This window comes from Aedes albopictus, chromosome 1, assembly GCF_035046485.1.
Source record: "Aedes albopictus strain Foshan chromosome 1, AalbF5, whole genome shotgun sequence".
NCBI lineage: Eukaryota > Metazoa > Arthropoda > Insecta > Diptera > Culicidae > Aedes > Aedes albopictus.
In genome coordinates this window covers 279,867,506-279,886,713 of record NC_085136.1, presented here as the reverse complement: position 1 = coordinate 279,886,713, position 19,208 = coordinate 279,867,506, and the positions used below count along the sequence as shown (strand labels likewise).

The 19,208-nt window shown below is 41.1% G+C and overlaps 1 protein-coding gene across 1 annotated transcript in view; it reads right to left on the bottom strand.

Annotated features, from left to right (window-relative positions):
* The window catches only part of LOC109414950 (metastasis-associated protein MTA1), a 286,844-nt gene that overhangs the window by 178,746 nt on the left and 88,890 nt on the right, over positions 1-19,208 (bottom strand). The window lies entirely within an intron of this gene.

Genomic DNA, 19,208 nt, shown 5'->3' with positions numbered 1-19,208 from the left:
GATGAATTGCAGCGCTCAAATCAAAACATAAACTTCCCGTGGTTTAATAATGATCAGACTCTGACTCCTATACAGCAGTGGTGAATTAGCACAACATTATGGTTAACGACTGAACAACAGATTAATTCAGCTGTTGTTCGGTAAAAAACACGTGTTTTTCATCATGTACTCTGAGTCGAAGTATGATGAAACGAAAGCGCTTATTTGACTTGTGAAAAACACATTATTCAGATACATGTCCTAATATTTACATGAACTTAACAAGAAGCAGAAAAAAGTCTTGTTAAACTATGTTGTAAAGGAATTACTGTGAGTCGAATAAAAATCTTCTTAAACGCTTGAAAAGTGTTTTAAACTATCATTATTAACACCAATACGAAAAGTTGAACATTGGCTACTTTTTCAATTGAAAAAGCATTTGTACAGGAATATGTACAGCACAATTTTAGTACAGCTATAATTACCATTATAAAGCAACAATTCAGCATGCATGCTTGTTTGCGGCTGGCGAATGTTAGTTGGGTAGTGCTCAACATTCAATATTGCAGATAAGCTGGATAAAGGGATGTAGAGAAGTTGGATAATCTTCTGTTGAGTATAATATTCAGCATACGATGATAGGCTGAACAAAAGATGCTTCGTAAACCTAACAAGCTACTTTTCAACTAGATATCCATCCAGCTTCCGTCTTATTCAGCTAATGGCACCATTAATCAACCTTTATTCGGCTATGACTCTCATTGTTCAGCTACCATTGTTACTTGGGATGCTCGAAGAGCACCACGAAATTGCAAAAAAAATATTGTCAAAGTTATTTGTCCGAATTTTTAAAGAGAATTATCGAAAGAAATGCTCAAGAGAAATAATCGCAATTAGTAAAATACCAAAGGAGATTCCGAAAAAAGGGTTAAATCAGGTAAAAATACTCAAGAAATCCCTCAAAGCATTGCTAAATGAATTTCTATACAAATAACCAAAGAAATACCTAAATGACCTTGCGAAGAAATACCAAAATAGTTCCCTGGAGAGTTGCCAGAAAAATTTTCGAAGAAATTTCTGAAGAAGTTTCCAAGTCCAAGGGAACCAAATGCCAGATAATTTCTCAAAATGATAACCGAAGAAATTCATAAAGAAATTTCTGAATGAGTTCTCAACTGAATTGCCAAAAAATCCAAAGGAACTATTAGAAAGTTTTTTTTTTTTAAATGAACTGTCTGTAAATTTTCCAAAGTATCGTAAAACGGGGCGAATGGAAACACCTCCCAGCATACCCAGGCAAGTATTGCTGGAACCGCACGTAATCAAGTCAGTTGCAAGGGTCACAACTCTCTCACATCTCTCTCTTCAATTGCTGTAACTAAGATTCAAAACTAATTTTTATTCCGTTTACTTATTTGAAAAAAAAAACCGCAATGGGGCGAATAGAAACAGCATTAAACAATTTTCGATATTTCTTTTCAATTTCAACACAGCAATAGCTTCTAATTTGAATGAAACTCTTAGACTAGATTATAATAGTTCACCAAGTGAAGAAAAAAATGTCTATTTTATATTAGTATGAAAACTTGCATGCAACTTTTGGAGGGTGACTTGTATGAGAAAAATCATACCTAACATAAATCGCTTAAAACTATCAAATTTGATTAGGTAAAACGAAATATTTTGCATGAGTCGTTAATTTAGATGTTAATTGACCAATCAAACTTTTGATTGCTTAAACTTGTAGTTGGCTTGTAGTCAAAAAAGCCCAAAATCGCATATTTAGCCCTATAAATTGAGGTATAGCCCAAAATTGTGACGTGCTGGAGCCAATCTGATCCCGGATTCGGAATCAGCGACCCAAAATCTGTCAGAGACGCATAAGTTTGCTCTTGAGACAAAAAAAAAATGTTGCGCTGTGTTACTGATACGCTGCAACACTGTAACATTGCAACATTCTACAGGTCAATGGAGAGTTATTTTACAAAGAACTAATCTCTAAAGATGTTCTAGGTCATTCAAGAATTTCCGTGAGTCAAGGCCTGACGATTTTCAAGCGAAATCTTTAAATTGTTGTTACATAACTGATGCCATTTAACGTCCTACAGGTCCATGGAGCATAGTTCTGTAAAGAAATAATTTTCAAACATGTTCTGCCGTTCTACGCATAGTTGTCCCATTTTTTATAGGATTCCCATATAATATGGCACAATTGGGCGTAGAACGGCAGTGTAGAACCTCTAAGAACTTGTGCGAAGGCCTGAAGATCTACAAACATAGCCAATGGTTTCTTGCTACATTACTGATGTGTTGTAACATCCAACGGATCTATAGAGCTTCGATCTGTGACAAACTAATTTCCAAAGATGTTCTAGATCCCCTTAGAATATCGTTAATAAAGGTCTAAAGATCTACAAGCATACTCAACGGATTGTTATTACATTACTGATACGGTGCGACATCCTACAGGTACATTGAACATTGTGCTGAAGAGAATTTCTTTTCAAAGATGCCCTAGAATATCCTTTAAAATAACTTCTCTTCAGAACTATGCTCCATGGATCTGTAGGATGTTACACCGTATCAGTAATGTAACAAAAATCTATTGATTACGCTTGTAGATCTTTAATTCTTTACTCGTGAAGGTTCTTGTATGACTTCTCCTCGAGTTATGCGACGCTTAGACTAAACTGGAAGCTCCTAAAACAGTAGCGCACCTTAGTGAATGAATCTCAAACAAAATTGTTTTCTATATGACAGCTCTTAGTCTTCTTAGGAACTTTACCAAAGACAGCATCCTTTTAAGCGGTCCAGAACGCGAATTATACGACGATTAAACCAAACTGATAGGTCATTACAGCACTAGTGCCACGTTGCACGAAGACAGTATTCTTCTAAGTGGTCCAGAATAAGAGATAGACGACGTTTAAACTAAACTGGAAGCTTATAAGAACATCAGCGCCACGTAGTGAGATAATTTCGAAATAAATTGTTTTCGGTGTAAAAGCTCTTAGTCTTCTGAGCGATTCCGCCGAAGATAGTAACATTCTAAACGACTTAAAACGCAAGATATTTCACAACTGGTAAAATTCAATGCTATCCCACGTGTAGCATGTTGCAAGAATGCCGGACAACCACCCTTCAAAGTTGGTGCTCTCAACTGATCCGGTTTGAACAAGTACGTGTGGAGTGCAGAGAGCAAGATGGGCGGACCAGGTGAAGTGTGATCTGGCAAGCATTGAACTGCAAAACTGCAACTCCGAGTCAGCTGTAACAGCTCTGCGAATGTGATTTTTTCCAGCGATATTAATTCTGCTATTCTGCTATTCTGCTATTATCAACGCATCCCCTGGCTTTCGCCCATCTGCGTTGTCTTTTCACTAGGCAATACGTCTACCAATTGATGTTTATGGGCTTGCCGGACCAAGTCATGTAGCTAAGCCAAACACCCCACCTACAACTGTTGGGTAGGCACCATTGTCCCGCCCACTGGTCTTTTACAGCTAGTTGTAGGTGCATGTGTGCGTGTAAGTATTGGTGTATGTGTGTTAGTGTTGGTGTATTGTAGGCGCCAACTCGTTCTAATCCACTCTGATTGCTATCGCCCTATTGAACCATTACCCTTAAATCTGGCAATCTATGAAATAGAATGAGTTAAGCGCCTGTACATAAGTCAGTTAATCAAACAAGGAATATTAGTATTAAAGTGAAGATACAATGAAGCAACGCCCCGGACCTCGAGAGCACAAACCCCAAGAACTAAATGACAGGCTGCGCGAACAGTCGATCGACTAGCCATCACCAGTGAATAACCAATCGAGCAAACCCTCTAGCACAAACCACCACCAGCTCTTCCGACCTGCGCCCAACAGATCCGAGGCACAGCCCAGCCATAGCTTCACCTTAAAACCAAAATGTAGATTGCAGAGCAAATAGGTACTTCCCAAGTAACCACGCAGCTCGGGCCGCAAATCTCGCACAACACGTCACACATAAGACAAACACTACCCCGCCCGTACAACCGAAACCGATCTAGGGTAGAGAAGGGTCACTTTCCACTCCAACCCGGACTCAACTGCATCCACAGGGTAGCGCACCCCACACACACTGCACTCATGCATCCATCACGACCCGAGCCGCACGGTCACCTGGGTTGCTTCTATCTGCATGACCTCACCCAACCCGTAACGCAGAGTTTAAATCCCTCTCTTGCATTACAAAGCAGTCCCTCTTCCCAAAGTTTGTGCGTGGTATAAATGAGATTATAAAGCTGAAGAAATCGTCACCAACACAACCGCCAACAATGACCACTCAATGGTGTCGGCAGAATCAATGACGACCCCCTCAGTCCCAAACCCAATTATCCTACACTACCCAAGTAACCACAATGCTGAAGCCGTTCGCACTGCACGTACGAAGTACATACAAACCTACCCGCACCGCCTAAACAAACCACCTAGGCCGAACACAAGCGAAAAGCGGCGCCACCACTGTTGAACCACGACTATGCCAGTAGGTATAATCGCAATTCAGCAATCGTAGATCCATTCCCCGCTCCTACTCAGCCCTGACGATCCATAGCAATGCTTGTCAATATATGCACCCCACACACGCAACCCCCACAACCCAACAGTATGGTCACTTGAGTATCCCTGGGATTTTGATTACATGATGGTCAGGGATCACAGCCATCAAAACGTTCCACACTTTGCCAGGGCTTGCGACCTGTAACCATGATGATTTCCGCTATGGGAAACCATGATGGCTAGCGGTGTTTTTTCCAGCGATATTAATTAAGACAAAACCAGCTTCCAATCAGCAGAGTATGTACTTGCACTAGTTTCCTTCCAGTTTGTTATCCGAAACCGAAAAAGTCACGTTATTACTGGGAATTGCTAGATTAATTGCACCCTTGACTAACGCGCACAGGCGGAACGCAATTTGCGTAATTTAAATGACCTTCCGATCAAAGAGGCACCCGGAAAGCAATCGCGTCACACCAAATAACATCGAAGAAAACTCTCCTAGTCATGTCGCACGAGGAAGCGAGGCGAGGGTAGGACCAAGATTGGAGCGAGAATGGAAAAAAAGCTTGGAAAAAATACAACCACCATAGCAGCGGAGGGGAAGCGAATCCGAATGGGACGGGAAGGAAGAAAAGAGGTTAAAGAATATCTACACAGTATTTCATCCTTCTTCCTACACATCCTGCGACGCTTGTTCCCCACAACAGTACAATACGTAGCTCTGGCGCAGGGGTTTGCAAGCGAAGTGTGAAGGCGGTCACAGCGTTTTGCTACTGAGTCTTAAATTCATTAATGTTTCGGAATTGTAAAAGGTAAGTTTATGGTGGTAATCTTGAAGTTTCTTCAAACAGTTAAAGTGATAATGAAGAAAGAGAATATTTAGTATTACCAGAACTGATACACCTGATCTGATTTTTTGTTATGATTCAAGGGATACCAGTGATGGAAAATGTCATGGTAATAACATTTTGTTATTTGACAATGTCCATAATAAGAAATGTGTATCAACAATAACATTATTAACTTTTCATAACTAACTAATTGATACTCATGGACAGAAGTTCAGACAAAAAATGATTGAATTGAAAAATGTCATGACATTTTTTTTTTCATGACTTTCCGTGACATTTTTTTATTTCTGAATAGCACCCAGAAGTTTTCCAGGAGCTGGAATTTTCAGTCTTCTCAGAAATATCTCCGAGAGTGGTACTTCCAACAAAGATGCTACAATAAAGGAAATGTTGAAAACCACTGCCCTAGTTCAACCACCCAACCAGTTAGAGTCGACCCACAACTACATCCCCACCCCCTACGTAAACCCAAACCGCCCACACGCGTCCCCCGATGAACCGAAATCAACGCGAGGAGCTTCCTCTTCTCTCGTCACCAGCCCACACCTTCCCAGTCGATCCGAACCCACCCTCAACCGTCCAAAAACTTGTATTTTAATATATTTATATTTAATACAAAAACCACCCCACCCCGGCAATCTTCCACCCCGTCGTCATCGTCATCGTCGTCGCGTCGTTTCGCAATAGCGCAAACCATCCGTCGTCGTCATCCGTTCCGTTCGTCCGTCCGTTAGTACACGAAATATGTATACGGTTCTCGTCGACGGGGTTGCAGCAACAGCAGCAGCGATAGCTAGGCAGAGCCATCGTCGTCACTGAGCAAGCAGCACACTGACGGTTTTCCGTGTTGAGGTGCTGCCTTTTTCCATCAAAGAGAAAGCTAAAACCGCTCGCACTCACCCTTACCACCCTTCGATACTCTAGGGCTATGCCGCCGCGGACGAACGAACCGGACGGACGGACGGACGCACGGACGGATCGACAAACGAACGGTGGTGGCGTAGGTTTACAGGCACCGCCACACGGACAGATGCCATCGCGGCTCGCACTGTGAGTTGGAATTGCGTTAGATCAATTTCCTACAGCTTTATGTTATAGGATTTTTTGTTTTATCATCTGGTGAAACAGTGTGTCGAAAACAGGAAACATATTAGATAAAATCCGGCAAACTACAGTAGGCTTGACATTTCAGCATAACTGGCAAAAAATGCAAACTACGCTCAAAGCAATCTTCTACGTAAGGCATATACGTTTCAAATTAAGAGATACATCATAATTTATGACTTTGCCTATAAAAAAAGTTCGTTCTGGTGGGATTCGAACCTACGGTTCCAAATTACCAGCCCGGCGTACATTGCACAGTGGTTCAAAACGCGTAAAACACGATCGTCGACTTTTTCAGCGAGAAGATGTCAAAAAAATTATATTAAATTCTGTAAAGTTGTTACATATTTTAAAAAGCATATTATTGAAAAAAAAGTGCGTTGTAATTTTTTTAACCTTCAAAAATTGTCATAACTCTTTTGTTTTCCGATGGATTTTGATGAAATTTTCATAACTTCCCGAGAAACTCTTCTAGTTTAGGATTCCGGGGACATGGGTTCCTGGTCCACATGATTCCGGAGTTAATCCGGATTGTCTTGGGGTTCCAAAATTGGTCACATACTTTGCACAACGTATACCTCAAGATCCCGATGAGGTTTGAAGAATAGTGTCTTCGGCAAATTTGTTCAGGAGGTTAAGAACTAACTGGCAACGGCGACTCTGGTTCGAGATTCGGTCGCTAGGCGGCGCCAGCGTCAGGATCAAAAATGTTTTAAACCCTCATATCTCAGAATCCTGTTAAAATAGAATGATACTGTCTTCGGCAAAGTTTTTCGGCAAGCTTAGAACTATCTGATAGTTAAGTTTTTGGTTTGGGATTTATCCGCTAGGTGGCGCCTTGTGCCTGAAAAGTTCAAACACGTATATCTCGATGCTCTAATGAGCTACAAGTGTGCCGTTTTCAGCAAAGTTGTTCAGCAAGCAAAGAACTGTCTGGCAATGGCGTCTATGGTTCGAAAATTGTTCGCTAGGTGGCACCAGGGTAAAAATGTTTAAACTTCTGTATCTCAGAATCCTGAAAGATAGAATGAAGTCGTCTTCAACAAAGTTCTCCAGCAAGATAAAAACTGTTTGACGGTTGAATCTTTGATTCGTGATTTATTCGCTAGGTGGCACCTTGTGTAAAATATTTAAACACGTATATCTCGACACTCTAATGAGCTAAACGCATGGCGTTTCCTGCAAAATTGTTCGACAGGTTGAGTGAGATATATCCGGCAATGGTTACGCTAGGTGACACCAGCAACCATAACGTTCAAACTATTTTATCTCAAAAATCAGAAAACGTCCAGCATCGTGAAGTATTATTCCGAAGGTAAAAGTGGTTCTGAGATTATTTGATACGTTCCGTCTAGTATAAAAAAATTCTTGTATGAACACCCTATTGAACAAGAAGTATCCCGTTTTCAGTACAGTTGTTCAGCAAGCTAAGAGCTATTTGGCAGGATAGTAGGCGGTCGAGTATGGTGCAAGAGGCAATACTTTTACACCGTCTCTGAACCCCGCAGACAAATTTTGTCAAACTACAATATTGCTTGTTTTGCTCCGTTTTCCCTCCGGGAATGTCTCCAGGAATTCCTATAGGAATTCTTCCGAGAATTTTTCCAAGAATTCCTCTGGAAATTCCTCAAGGACATCCCTCAGAAATTCCTCCGGGGATTTCTCCAGGAACTCGTCGAGGGATTCCTCCAGGAATTCAACCGGGAATTTCTCCAGGAATTCCTCTCGTGATTTCTCTAGGAATTCCTCCGGTAGTTTCTCCAGGAATTTCTTCGGGAATTCCTAGGATTCCAATAAGGAATTCCACTGGAGATTGATCCAGGAATTTCTCCGGGAATTTCTCCAGGAATTCCTCCGGGGATTTCTCTAGGAATTCCTCCGGGAATTTCTCCAGGAATTTCTTCGGTAATTTCTAAAGGATTTTTTCTGGGAATTTTTCTAGGAATTCCTCTGGGAGTTTCTCCAGGAATTCCTCCGGGAATTTATCTTGGAATTCCTCCGGATTTTTTCTAGGACTTCACGGAGAATATACCCAGGAATTTCTCCATGAGTTCCTCCGGGAATTTCTCCATGAATTCCTCCGGAAATTTCTTCAGGAACTTCTCCGGGATTTTTTTAAGGAATTCCTCTGGGAATATCTGCAGGAATGTCTCCGGGAAGTCATACAGCAATTCCTTCGATAAATTTCTTCAGGAAATTTTCCGGGAAATTCTCTGAGAATTTCTTTAGGAAAACTTTTGTTTTTTTTTTTTAAATCGTCTGGGAATTTCTCCAGGAATTTCTTCAGGAAATCTTCCGTGATTTTTTTCCTCTGGGAATGTCTCCAGGAATTCTTCCGGGGATTTCTCTAGGGATTCCTCCGGGAATTTCTCCAGGAATTTCTCCGGAAATTCATCTAGGATTCCCATCTGGAATTCCTCCGAGGAGTCTTTCAGGAATTTCTTCGGTGATTTCTCCAGGATATTTTTCTGGGAATATTTCCAGGAATTCCTCCGGGAATCTCTCCAGGAATTTCTCCGGATTTTTCCAGGATTTCCGTCAAGAATCCTGAAATTCCTCCGGATTTTTTTTCTAGGGTTTCCTCCAGGACTTTCACGGAGAATTTCCCCATGAGTTCCTTCAGGAGTTCCTTCATGAATTCCTCCGGAAATTTCTTCAGGAATTTCTCCATGAATTTCTCCAGGAACTTCTCCGGGATTTTTAAGGAGTTCCTCTGAGAATATCTGCAGGAATGTCACCGGGAATTCATCCAGGAATTTCTTCAGGAATTCCAACGGAAATTTCTTCAGAAAACTTTCCGAGAAATTCTCTGGGAATTTCTTCAGAAATTTATTTTGGAAAACTTTTGTCTTTTTTTTTTTCAAAAAATCCTCTGGGATTTTTTCCAGGAATTCCTCCCGGAATTTCTTCAGAAAATCTTCCGTGATTTTTTTTTTCCTCTGGGAATTTCTCCAGGAATTCTTCCGGGGATTTTTCTAGGAATTAATCCGGAAATTTCTCCAGCATCTTCAGGAATTCATCTAGGACTCCCATCAGAAATTCCTCCGGGGAGTTCTCCAGGAATTTCTTCGATAAATTCTCCCGGATTTTTTCTGGAATTTTTTCCAGGAATTCCTCCGGGAGTTTCTCCAGGAATTCTTCCGGGAATCGCTCCAGGAATTCTTCCGGGAATCTCTCCAGGAATACCTCCGGATTTTTTTCCCAGGATTTCGTCCGGGAATTTCTCATGGAAATCTTCCGGATTTTTTTCTAGCATTTTCTCCTGAAATTTCACGGAAAATTTACCCAGGTATTCCTCCATGAGTTGCTCCGGGAATTCCTCCATGAATTCCTCCGGGAATTTCTTCAAAAACCCCTCCGAGAATTGCTCCAGGAACTTCTGCGGGATTTTTTTTAAGCAGTTCCTCTGGGAATATCCGCAGGAATGTTTCTGGGAATCCATCCAGAAATTCTTACGAAAATTTCTTCAGGAAATTTTCCAGGAAATCCTTTGAGAATTTCTTTAGGAAAACTTTTGTTTTTTTTAATCGTCTGGGAATTTCTCAAGGAATTTCTTCAGAAAATCTTCCGTGATTATTTTTCCTTTGGGAATGTCTCCAGGAATTCTTCCGAGGATTTCTCTAGGGATTCCCCCGGGAATTTCTCCAGGAATTCCTCCGGGAATCCATCTAGGACTCTTATCAGGAATTCCTCCGAAGAGTCTACCAGGAATTTCTTCGGTAATTTCTCCAGGATTTTTTTCTGGGAATTTTTGCAGGAATTCCTCCGGAAGTGTCTCCAGGAATTCCTCCGGGAATTTCTCCAGGAATTTCTCCGGATTTTTTCCGGGATTTCCGTCGGGAATTTCTCCTGGAATTCCGTCGAGAATTTCGCCTGAAATTCCTCCGGATTTTTTCTAGGATTTCCTCTAGGACTTTCACGGAGAATTTCTCCAGGAATTCTTCCATGAGTTCCTTCAGGAATTCCTCAGGAATACCTCCATGAATTCCTCCAGGTTTTTTTCAGGAATTCCTCCAATAATTTCTCCTGGAACTTTTGATTTTTTTTAAGTAGTTCCTCTGGAAATATCACCAGGAATATCTCCGGGAATTCACCAGGGATTTCTCCAGAAATTTCTTCGGAATTTTTTTCAAGAAATTTTCCGGGAAATCCTCAGGGATTTTTTCAGGAATTTCTTTAGGAACACTACTGTTGTTTTTCAGAAATTCCCCTGGGAATTTCTCCAGGAATTCGTTTAGGAATTTCTTCAGGAATTCAGAAATTCCTCCTGGATTTTTTCCAGGAATTCCTCCGGGAATGTATCCGGGAATTTCTTCAGGAAATCTTCCCAGAATTTATCCTGAAATTCCTATGGGAATTCCTCTAGGACTTCCTCCAGGAATTCCTCCGGGAATTCCTCTATGACTTCTATCAGAAATTCCTCCAGGAATTCCTTCGACAATTTCTCCAGGATTTTTTCGGGATTTTTTCTGGGAATTCCTCCGGGAATCTCTTCAGGAATTCCTCCGGAAATGTTTCCAGGATTTCCTATTGGGATCTTTTCTTTTATTCGGGACAGAGAATATTAACTGTAATGGAGTTCACAATAAAAAATAACCATTTAGACTGAGCTTAACTGCTTCTCAGAAAATAGGATCGTATATAGTGGAATCTGGGAATTCCTTCAACATTTTTTTCTGACTTCAACAACTCATTCAGAAAATCCTTAGAGGAGTGATCAGGCTATTCCTTCGATTTGTTTGTATCCCTAGATATTTTCTCTGGCAACCTGTAATATCTTTCGGGATTTATTGGCACTTTCTTTGAATTTTCTTTTATGACTCTTTTGGAAAAAATCTTCGGAAAATTTGGAAATGGCTAAGAAATTCCAACGGGAAATTGCTTCGTCTTTTTATTTCGGGTTTTCTTCGGCTATTCCTTTGGTTTTTTTTTTTAATAAATCTTTGGTCACATTATTTGTAGTTTATCTGGCAATTACTTTGTATTTTCTTTCGATAAATCATTTTTCCGAATTCAATTTATCCATCAATTCCTTAATATTTCCTTTGGCATTTTTTCGAGAATTCCTTTAGTAATGCCAATGCCATTTAAAGCTGAAATTGAGATAGGTAACCACTCATTTTTCTATTTACCATCGGCATATCAATTGACTAGCATTCAATTAACATCAGCTCCAGCCTCAGTCAAAGCACATATCATTCAATTGATCCCCAACTAGGAAGCATAAATTTGTGGTGTTGTAGGTTCAAAGCTTTTACCATCGTTGATGACGTCAAACCCGACATGAGAGATGAACCAGCCTAGGGCTGAAAATCTCTTTAATAAAGACAAAAAAAAAACCCGACATCAACCTATCATTCACCTATTTTTATTTTGGCCACCAAACCCAATATAGACCCAATAGTTGATCGATGTTGGTCCAACAGTGACCCAACATTCGATAAAAATTGACCCGACATTCGACAATTTTTCAGTCTGGTGGAATTTTGCAGGGTTTTCCGTGTTTCGTGCCCAGCTACTCATTCGAGTGACAATTTATTCAATTGACAAGGATTCGCTGCTCATTTGATAGGTGCTCTTATTGAATGAAATCGTTTTGAACATGACTAGAAGGAAAAATGACTGAAAAGATTTGTTGGTTAGTGTTCAAATGAATGAGATGAATTTTTGCAACACTGGTGTCAATTGCGTTGCATGGGATCCGATGGGGTTTTAAGGGGATTTTGAGTGCATTTCTGAGAACTTCAGAGGATTTTTGACGAGTTTCAAAGGCGTTACTCAGGCTTTACGAAGACGTTTTTGGGGATATTTGAGGGTCTCAGGTGCGTTACATCTGGGTACGAAGGGGCTTTAGGGGGATTCCGAAAGCATTTCAGAAAGCTTCAGATGATTTTTGGCGAGTTTCAGAAGCGTTACCCAGGCGATTTTGAGGGTTTCTGAGGGTCTACGCAGCGCTATGGGGCCCAAGGGGGTTTTAGGGGGATTTTGTGGGCATTTCAGAAAGATTCAGAGAATGTTTAGCGAGTTTCAGAGGCGATATTCAGACGTTACGAAGGCGTTTTCAAGGTTCTGAGGTTCTGAGGGTCTCAGGTGCGTTACATGGGGTCCGAGGGGGGTTTGGGGGGGGGGGGGGATTCCGAAGACATTTCAGACAGCTTCGGAGGATTTTTGCGAGTTTCAGAGGTGTTACTCAGGCGTTAAGTTGGCGTTCCTGAAGGTCTGAGGTGCGTTATGGGGTCCGAGGGGGTTGTAGGGGGATTTCAAAGGCATTTCAGAAAGCTTCAGAGGATTTTTGCGAGTTTCAGAGGCATTCATCAGGCGTTACGAAGGCGTTTTCGGTGATTTCTGAGGGTCTCAGGTGCGTTACATGGGGTCCGAGGGGGTTTTAGGGAGATTGCAAAGGCATTTCAGACAGCTTCAGATGGTTTTTGGCGAGTTCCAGAGGCGTTACGTAGGATTTTGGGGGTTTCAGAGGGTCTCATGGTGTCGAAGGGGTTTTTGGGGGATTTCAGGGCGTTTTAGGAAGCTTCAGAGAATTTTTTACGGGTTTCAGAGGCCCAGAGGCGTTACGCAAGCGTTCTTAAGTGTTTCTGCGGGTCTCAGAGGTGTTACAGGGGATTTTGAGGGGGGGGGGGGGGGGGGTTAAGAGGGGCTACAATTTCTGAAAATACATTTTGGAACACAGCTCTTAAGTAAGGGAGATTCAACGGCGATTTTAAACGTTTCAGGTGGTATCGAAAGAGATTCAAGACGTTCCAGACTGTTTACGATTGTAGATCCGATGACCTATGCTCAAGGGAGCTCTTTGAGATTCTTAAACAAACATTGAACTTACCACTTGTCAGCACAAAGTTGTATGAGAAAACATTCCAACTGTTCTGAACACAATCAGATTCCATTAAGGTAACGTTACCTAAATGGAGGGACCTGAATAGATTTCACCTAAATGCATTCGACCTAAATGGAGGTTTGAGTGTAAAATGAGCAGAGTGGTGTCTTACAACAATTAGCGTATTTCTGCATGGTTTAACGATTGGATTCTGTATGATAACGTAAATCATTATACTTCTGCTGATATTGAACATAAAAATTAAATAAACCACTTGATTATATGTAACGAAAATATTAAAATCCACGTAAAAATATGCTCTGATGTAAAATTGAGCTCATCTGAATTAAGGTCAATTCGTATATTTTTCGCAAATTATGTCATGTGCTATGCCGTATTCCAATAAGGTACTCCCTAAAGATAATATTTAATTGAAAAAAGGTTGTGCTTTCAATAAAATTTTTGGAACAACTTTAGTATAGGGTTTTACGACTGGAACTTGATAGAAAGGGGAATGGCTTTCTCAGTCTTTGAATCGAGAACGATTTTTATCTACATTCCCGACGTTTCGGTCTATGGATTTGGTCTTTTTCAATGCTCACTACGACCCTTGAAAAAGACTGAGGTGCGTTATGGGGTCCGAGGGGGTTGTAGGGGGATTTCAAAGGCATTTCAGAAAGCTTCAGAGGATTTTTGCGAGTTTCAGAGGCATTCATCAGGCGTTACGAAGGCGTTTTCGGTGATTTCTGAGGGTCTCAGGTGCGTTACATGGGGTCCGAGGGGGTTTTAGGGAGATTGCAAAGGCATTTCAGACAGCTTCAGATGGTTTTTGGCGAGTTCCAGAGGCGTTACGTAGGATTTTGGGGGTTTCAGAGGGTCTCATGGTGTCGAAGGGGTTTTTGGGGGATTTCAGGGCGTTTTAGGAAGCTTCAGAGAATTTTTTACGGGTTTCAGAGGCCCAGAGGCGTTACGCAAGCGTTCTTAAGTGTTTCTGCGGGTCTCAGAGGTGTTACAGGGGATTTTGAGGGGGGGGGGGTTAAGAGGGGCTACAATTTCTGAAAATACATTTTGGAACACAGCTCTTAAGTAAGGGAGATTCAACGGCGATTTTAAACGTTTCAGGTGGTATCGAAAGAGATTCAAGACGTTCCAGACTGTTTACGATTGTAGATCCGATGACCTATGCTCAAGGGAGCTCTTTGAGATTCTTAAACAAACATTGAACTTACCACTTGTCAGCACAAAGTTGTATGAGAAAACATTCCAACTGTTCTGAACACAATCAGATTCCATTAAGGTAACGTTACCTAAATGGAGGGACCTGAATAGATTTCACCTAAATGCATTCGACCTAAATGGAGGTTTGAGTGTAAAATGAGCAGAGTGGTGTCTTACAACAATTAGCGTATTTCTGCATGGTTTAACGATTGGATTCTGTATGATAACGTAAATCATTATACTTCTGCTGATATTGAACATAAAAATTAAATAAACCACTTGATTATATGTAACGAAAATATTAAAATCCACGTAAAAATATGCTCTGATGTAAAATTGAGCTCATCTGAATTAAGGTCAATTCGTATATTTTTCGCAAATTATGTCATGTGCTATGCCGTATTCCAATAAGGTACTCCCTAAAGATAATATTTAATTGAAAAAAGGTTGTGCTTTCAATAAAATTTTTGGAACAACTTTAGTATAGGGTTTTACGACTGGAACTTGATAGAAAGGGGAATGGCTTTCTCAGTCTTTGAATCGAGAACGATTTTTATCTACATTCCCGACGTTTCGGTCTATGGATTTGGTCTTTTTCAATGCTCACTACGACCCTTGAAAAAGACTGAGGTGCGTTATGGGGTCCGAGGGGGTTGTAGGGGGATTTCAAAGGCATTTCAGAAAGCTTCAGAGGATTTTTGCGAGTTTCAGAGGCATTCATCAGGCGTTACGAAGGCGTTTTCGGTGATTTCTGAGGGTCTCAGGTGCGTTACATGGGGTCCGAGGGGGTTTTAGGGAGATTGCAAAGGCATTTCAGACAGCTTCAGATGGTTTTTGGCGAGTTCCAGAGGCGTTACGTAGGATTTTGGGGGTTTCAGAGGGTCTCATGGTGTCGAAGGGGTTTTTGGGGGATTTCAGGGCGTTTTAGGAAGCTTCAGAGAATTTTTTACGGGTTTCAGAGGCCCAGAGGCGTTACGCAAGCGTTCTTAAGTGTTTCTGCGGGTCTCAGAGGTGTTACAGGGGATTTTGAGGGGGGGGGGGGGGTTAAGAGGGGCTACAATTTCTGAAAATACATTTTGGAACACAGCTCTTAAGTAAGGGAGATTCAACGGCGATTTTAAACGTTTCAGGTGGTATCGAAAGAGATTCAAGACGTTCCAGACTGTTTACGATTGTAGATCCGATGACCTATGCTCAAGGGAGCTCTTTGAGATTCTTAAACAAACATTGAACTTACCACTTGTCAGCACAAAGTTGTATGAGAAAACATTCCAACTGTTCTGAACACAATCAGATTCCATTAAGGTAACGTTACCTAAATGGAGGGACCTGAATAGATTTCACCTAAATGCATTCGACCTAAATGGAGGTTTGAGTGTAAAATGAGCAGAGTGGTGTCTTACAACAATTAGCGTATTTCTGCATGGTTTAACGATTGGATTCTGTATGATAACGTAAATCATTATACTTCTGCTGATATTGAACATAAAAATTAAATAAACCACTTGATTATATGTAACGAAAATATTAAAATCCACGTAAAAATATGCTCTGATGTAAAATTGAGCTCATCTGAATTAAGGTCAATTCGTATATTTTTCGCAAATTATGTCATGTGCTATGCCGTATTCCAATAAGGTACTCCCTAAAGATAATATTTAATTGAAAAAAGGTTGTGCTTTCAATAAAATTTTTGGAACAACTTTAGTATAGGGTTTTACGACTGGAACTTGATAGAAAGGGGAATGGCTTTCTCAGTCTTTGAATCGAGAACGATTTTTATCTACATTCCCGACGTTTCGGTCTATGGATTTGGTCTTTTTCAATGCTCACTACGACCCTTGAAAAAGACCAAATCCCTAGGCCGAAACGTCGGGAATATAGATAAAGATCGTTGTTGATTCGAAGACTTAAACAGCCATCCTATTTTCCAAAACAACTTTAAATCCAGCACGACTTGGGGGTAAAATGAACATCTAATTCAAACTTTTTCCATTTTTTTAAATTTTTATTTTCTTTTTATTTTTTGCAAACTTGGCATTTTAAAATCTATAACACAACTATTGCAAAAAGTTAAGAAAAAATATTTTAAGTTAGTAAAATAAGAATTTTATTTGAAAAGCCGCTGGTTTTAGTATAATTTTTACAAATAATTATATCATATTTTTGATCAAAATGTAAGAAAGCTTTATTTTTTATCAATGTTCTCTACTAGAACTCTTAGAATATATTACCATCTACGATATAGCAGAATAAAAAAGAAGGATTTTGTCATATTTCTATTGGAAACGACGACAATCGCTTAGGGTGTTCACTGTTCATATTACCCCCAGTTCCCCTACGCAAATGGTTGCGTTCAAGTTTAAACATTTTTGTTTTACATTCTTATCAAGTGACCAGCCCACCGTAGTTCACCTGACACCCTTGCTGACACCACTTCTTTCTAACTGTAGTAAATATTCTTTCTACGGTAATGGTACAGATTAATGACCTGTCATTCAATGAACAATGAATCAAAAGGGCAAGCATAACCGCGGGTTCGACTGCCTTTCTGCAGCTTTGTCTGCAAATCGAGTCCCATACTGTTCGATTAACACGGTACCGATGGCTTCCGGTACGGAAAGGCCATCGTCATGTTCCTACGTTGCTGCAGCAGTAACTGTCCTCTACCCTGGCATAGTCCTGGCAATCCACGTTGGCTGCTTTTGGCCTGCCGGAAAGTTTATTTTGTGTTCCTCATTACGGTCGTTATTTCCCGCCAGAGGACAATCCCGAAAACGCTGCTGCTTGTGTTGTTCTCCGACAGAGACGTCAAAGACGACCTCATTCGACGAGAGCCGCGGCCGAGAGCAGCATCCAACCTTTGGTGTTGCGTCCGTCAACTGTGCGGATACGGAGGATAGGATGATTTCCTAACGCGTTGTTGGTAGCGTGGGGGAGTTGAGGAGGGTGGTTTGGTTAGATTGCAGGGGGTGAGCTGGGTGTTTGTGTGTGTGTTGAACGTCGATGTGACACAAGTGGATCGAGTGCCGCTAGAGACCGGAGCGGAGGGGCTCTCATGCTATGTTGGTAAACTTTTGCGCGTTCAGTCACTTGCCTGATACCTACTAGGCGAACCACCTTCCTCCAGCCAACGTGATGGTTGCAGCTTCCAAAGCAACTTCCAGTTCGAGATGGGAGAAAGGGACTCGATTCGAAAGGAGGATGAGGATGGGGAGAAGATGTGGTTGTTAAGGGTAGGAGGTGGATGGGAGACGCTGAATTGCACTCTTGCCAGGTTATAGATTAAAGGAAGAAAGCATGCTCTGGAAAGGCAAAGCGTGTAACGTGTATACCCGAGAAAATAGAATTGGGTGGTGGCCGGTGGGTGGTTTTTCATTTTTATTTCGGGTTGGTTTTGTCAGTGGCGCGCAGCACCAACTATGACGTGTGACGAGGCAGCAGTCGAGAAGTGAACAGTGGGAGAAATCTAGTGAGAACTTTGGCAAATGTCGAAAATAATTTGCCCATCTAAAAGTCCCTATCCAATGCTAATGCAAAAATGCATTTGGTTGTTTAGTCCAAAAGTATTTCAGGAAATCTAGAAGAAATGCTGCAAAAACCCCGGGAGAAATCCAGGGATTGGAAGAATCCGACAGTAATACCGGTAGGAATCCTTGAAAGAATCCCAGTAGCAATCTAGGAAAGAATCCTGGAGTAATCTCTCAAACGGCTCTATGAAATTACCCCGAATGGCCCATTACCCCGAATACATAGAGTCTGGGACCGTTTGGGCAGGAGGACCAATTTGATTAAAAGAAGGAAAAATCTCTTATGAAATATTATCAGTTTAACCGTTAATTACCCAGAGCGGGTCTCCAGATAGGCGTGTGGATAACTCATTCGGGGTAATGGGTCACTCGGGGAAATGGGTCATTCGGGGTGATGGAATTCAGGGTAATGGAGTTCGGGGAAATGTCCTAAAGCCCACTGAAACAATCTCTAGAGGTGTCCCTGAGACATCCTTGATGAAACCCAGAAAGAATGCCTGAAGGATACCCAACTGAAATCTTGGAAGAATTTCTGAAGGAATACCAATGGGAATCATGGAAAAATCATTAATCTTCGGAAATTCTATGAATGATTTCCAAAAAAGAATAGCGGGGAAAAATCACTGTAAGAGTCCTGGGAGAAAATTATGAAGGAAGAGTCAATGAAGGATTCGAGAGAGAAACCTGTGAAGGAATACCTGAAAAAAACCAGGAGGAATCACCGAAGGAATGTCTACAATAAACACAGAAAGAACGCTTGAAAGAAACCTGGAATGAATCCCGGAAGAACCCTCTAAAGGAATCCCTGAAGTCAGTAACAAATTTTGAAAACGACGTATAATCAATGGTGTAGCATTGATTATACGTCGTTTTCAAAATTTGTTACTGAAGTCTTCTGAGTTTCTGAAACCTCCTGGACACCCCCTAGATGGTTAACACCCTAGTGAAAGAATTTCAAACTAAAGATCATTCAGACAGAAGGTTTCTTTTTCTTTCACAATTCCAGAAAAGACATCGCCAAGTCTCAAACCATTCTCAACTCCTTCGCACAATAAAGTGAAACTTCCTAACAAATCATCGACAAACACAAGTGCAAATCCCCCACAAATCAGCCGGCGCGGCGCGCAGTGCAAACAGGAAGCATAATCACTTGAGTACGCCTTTTACTGGT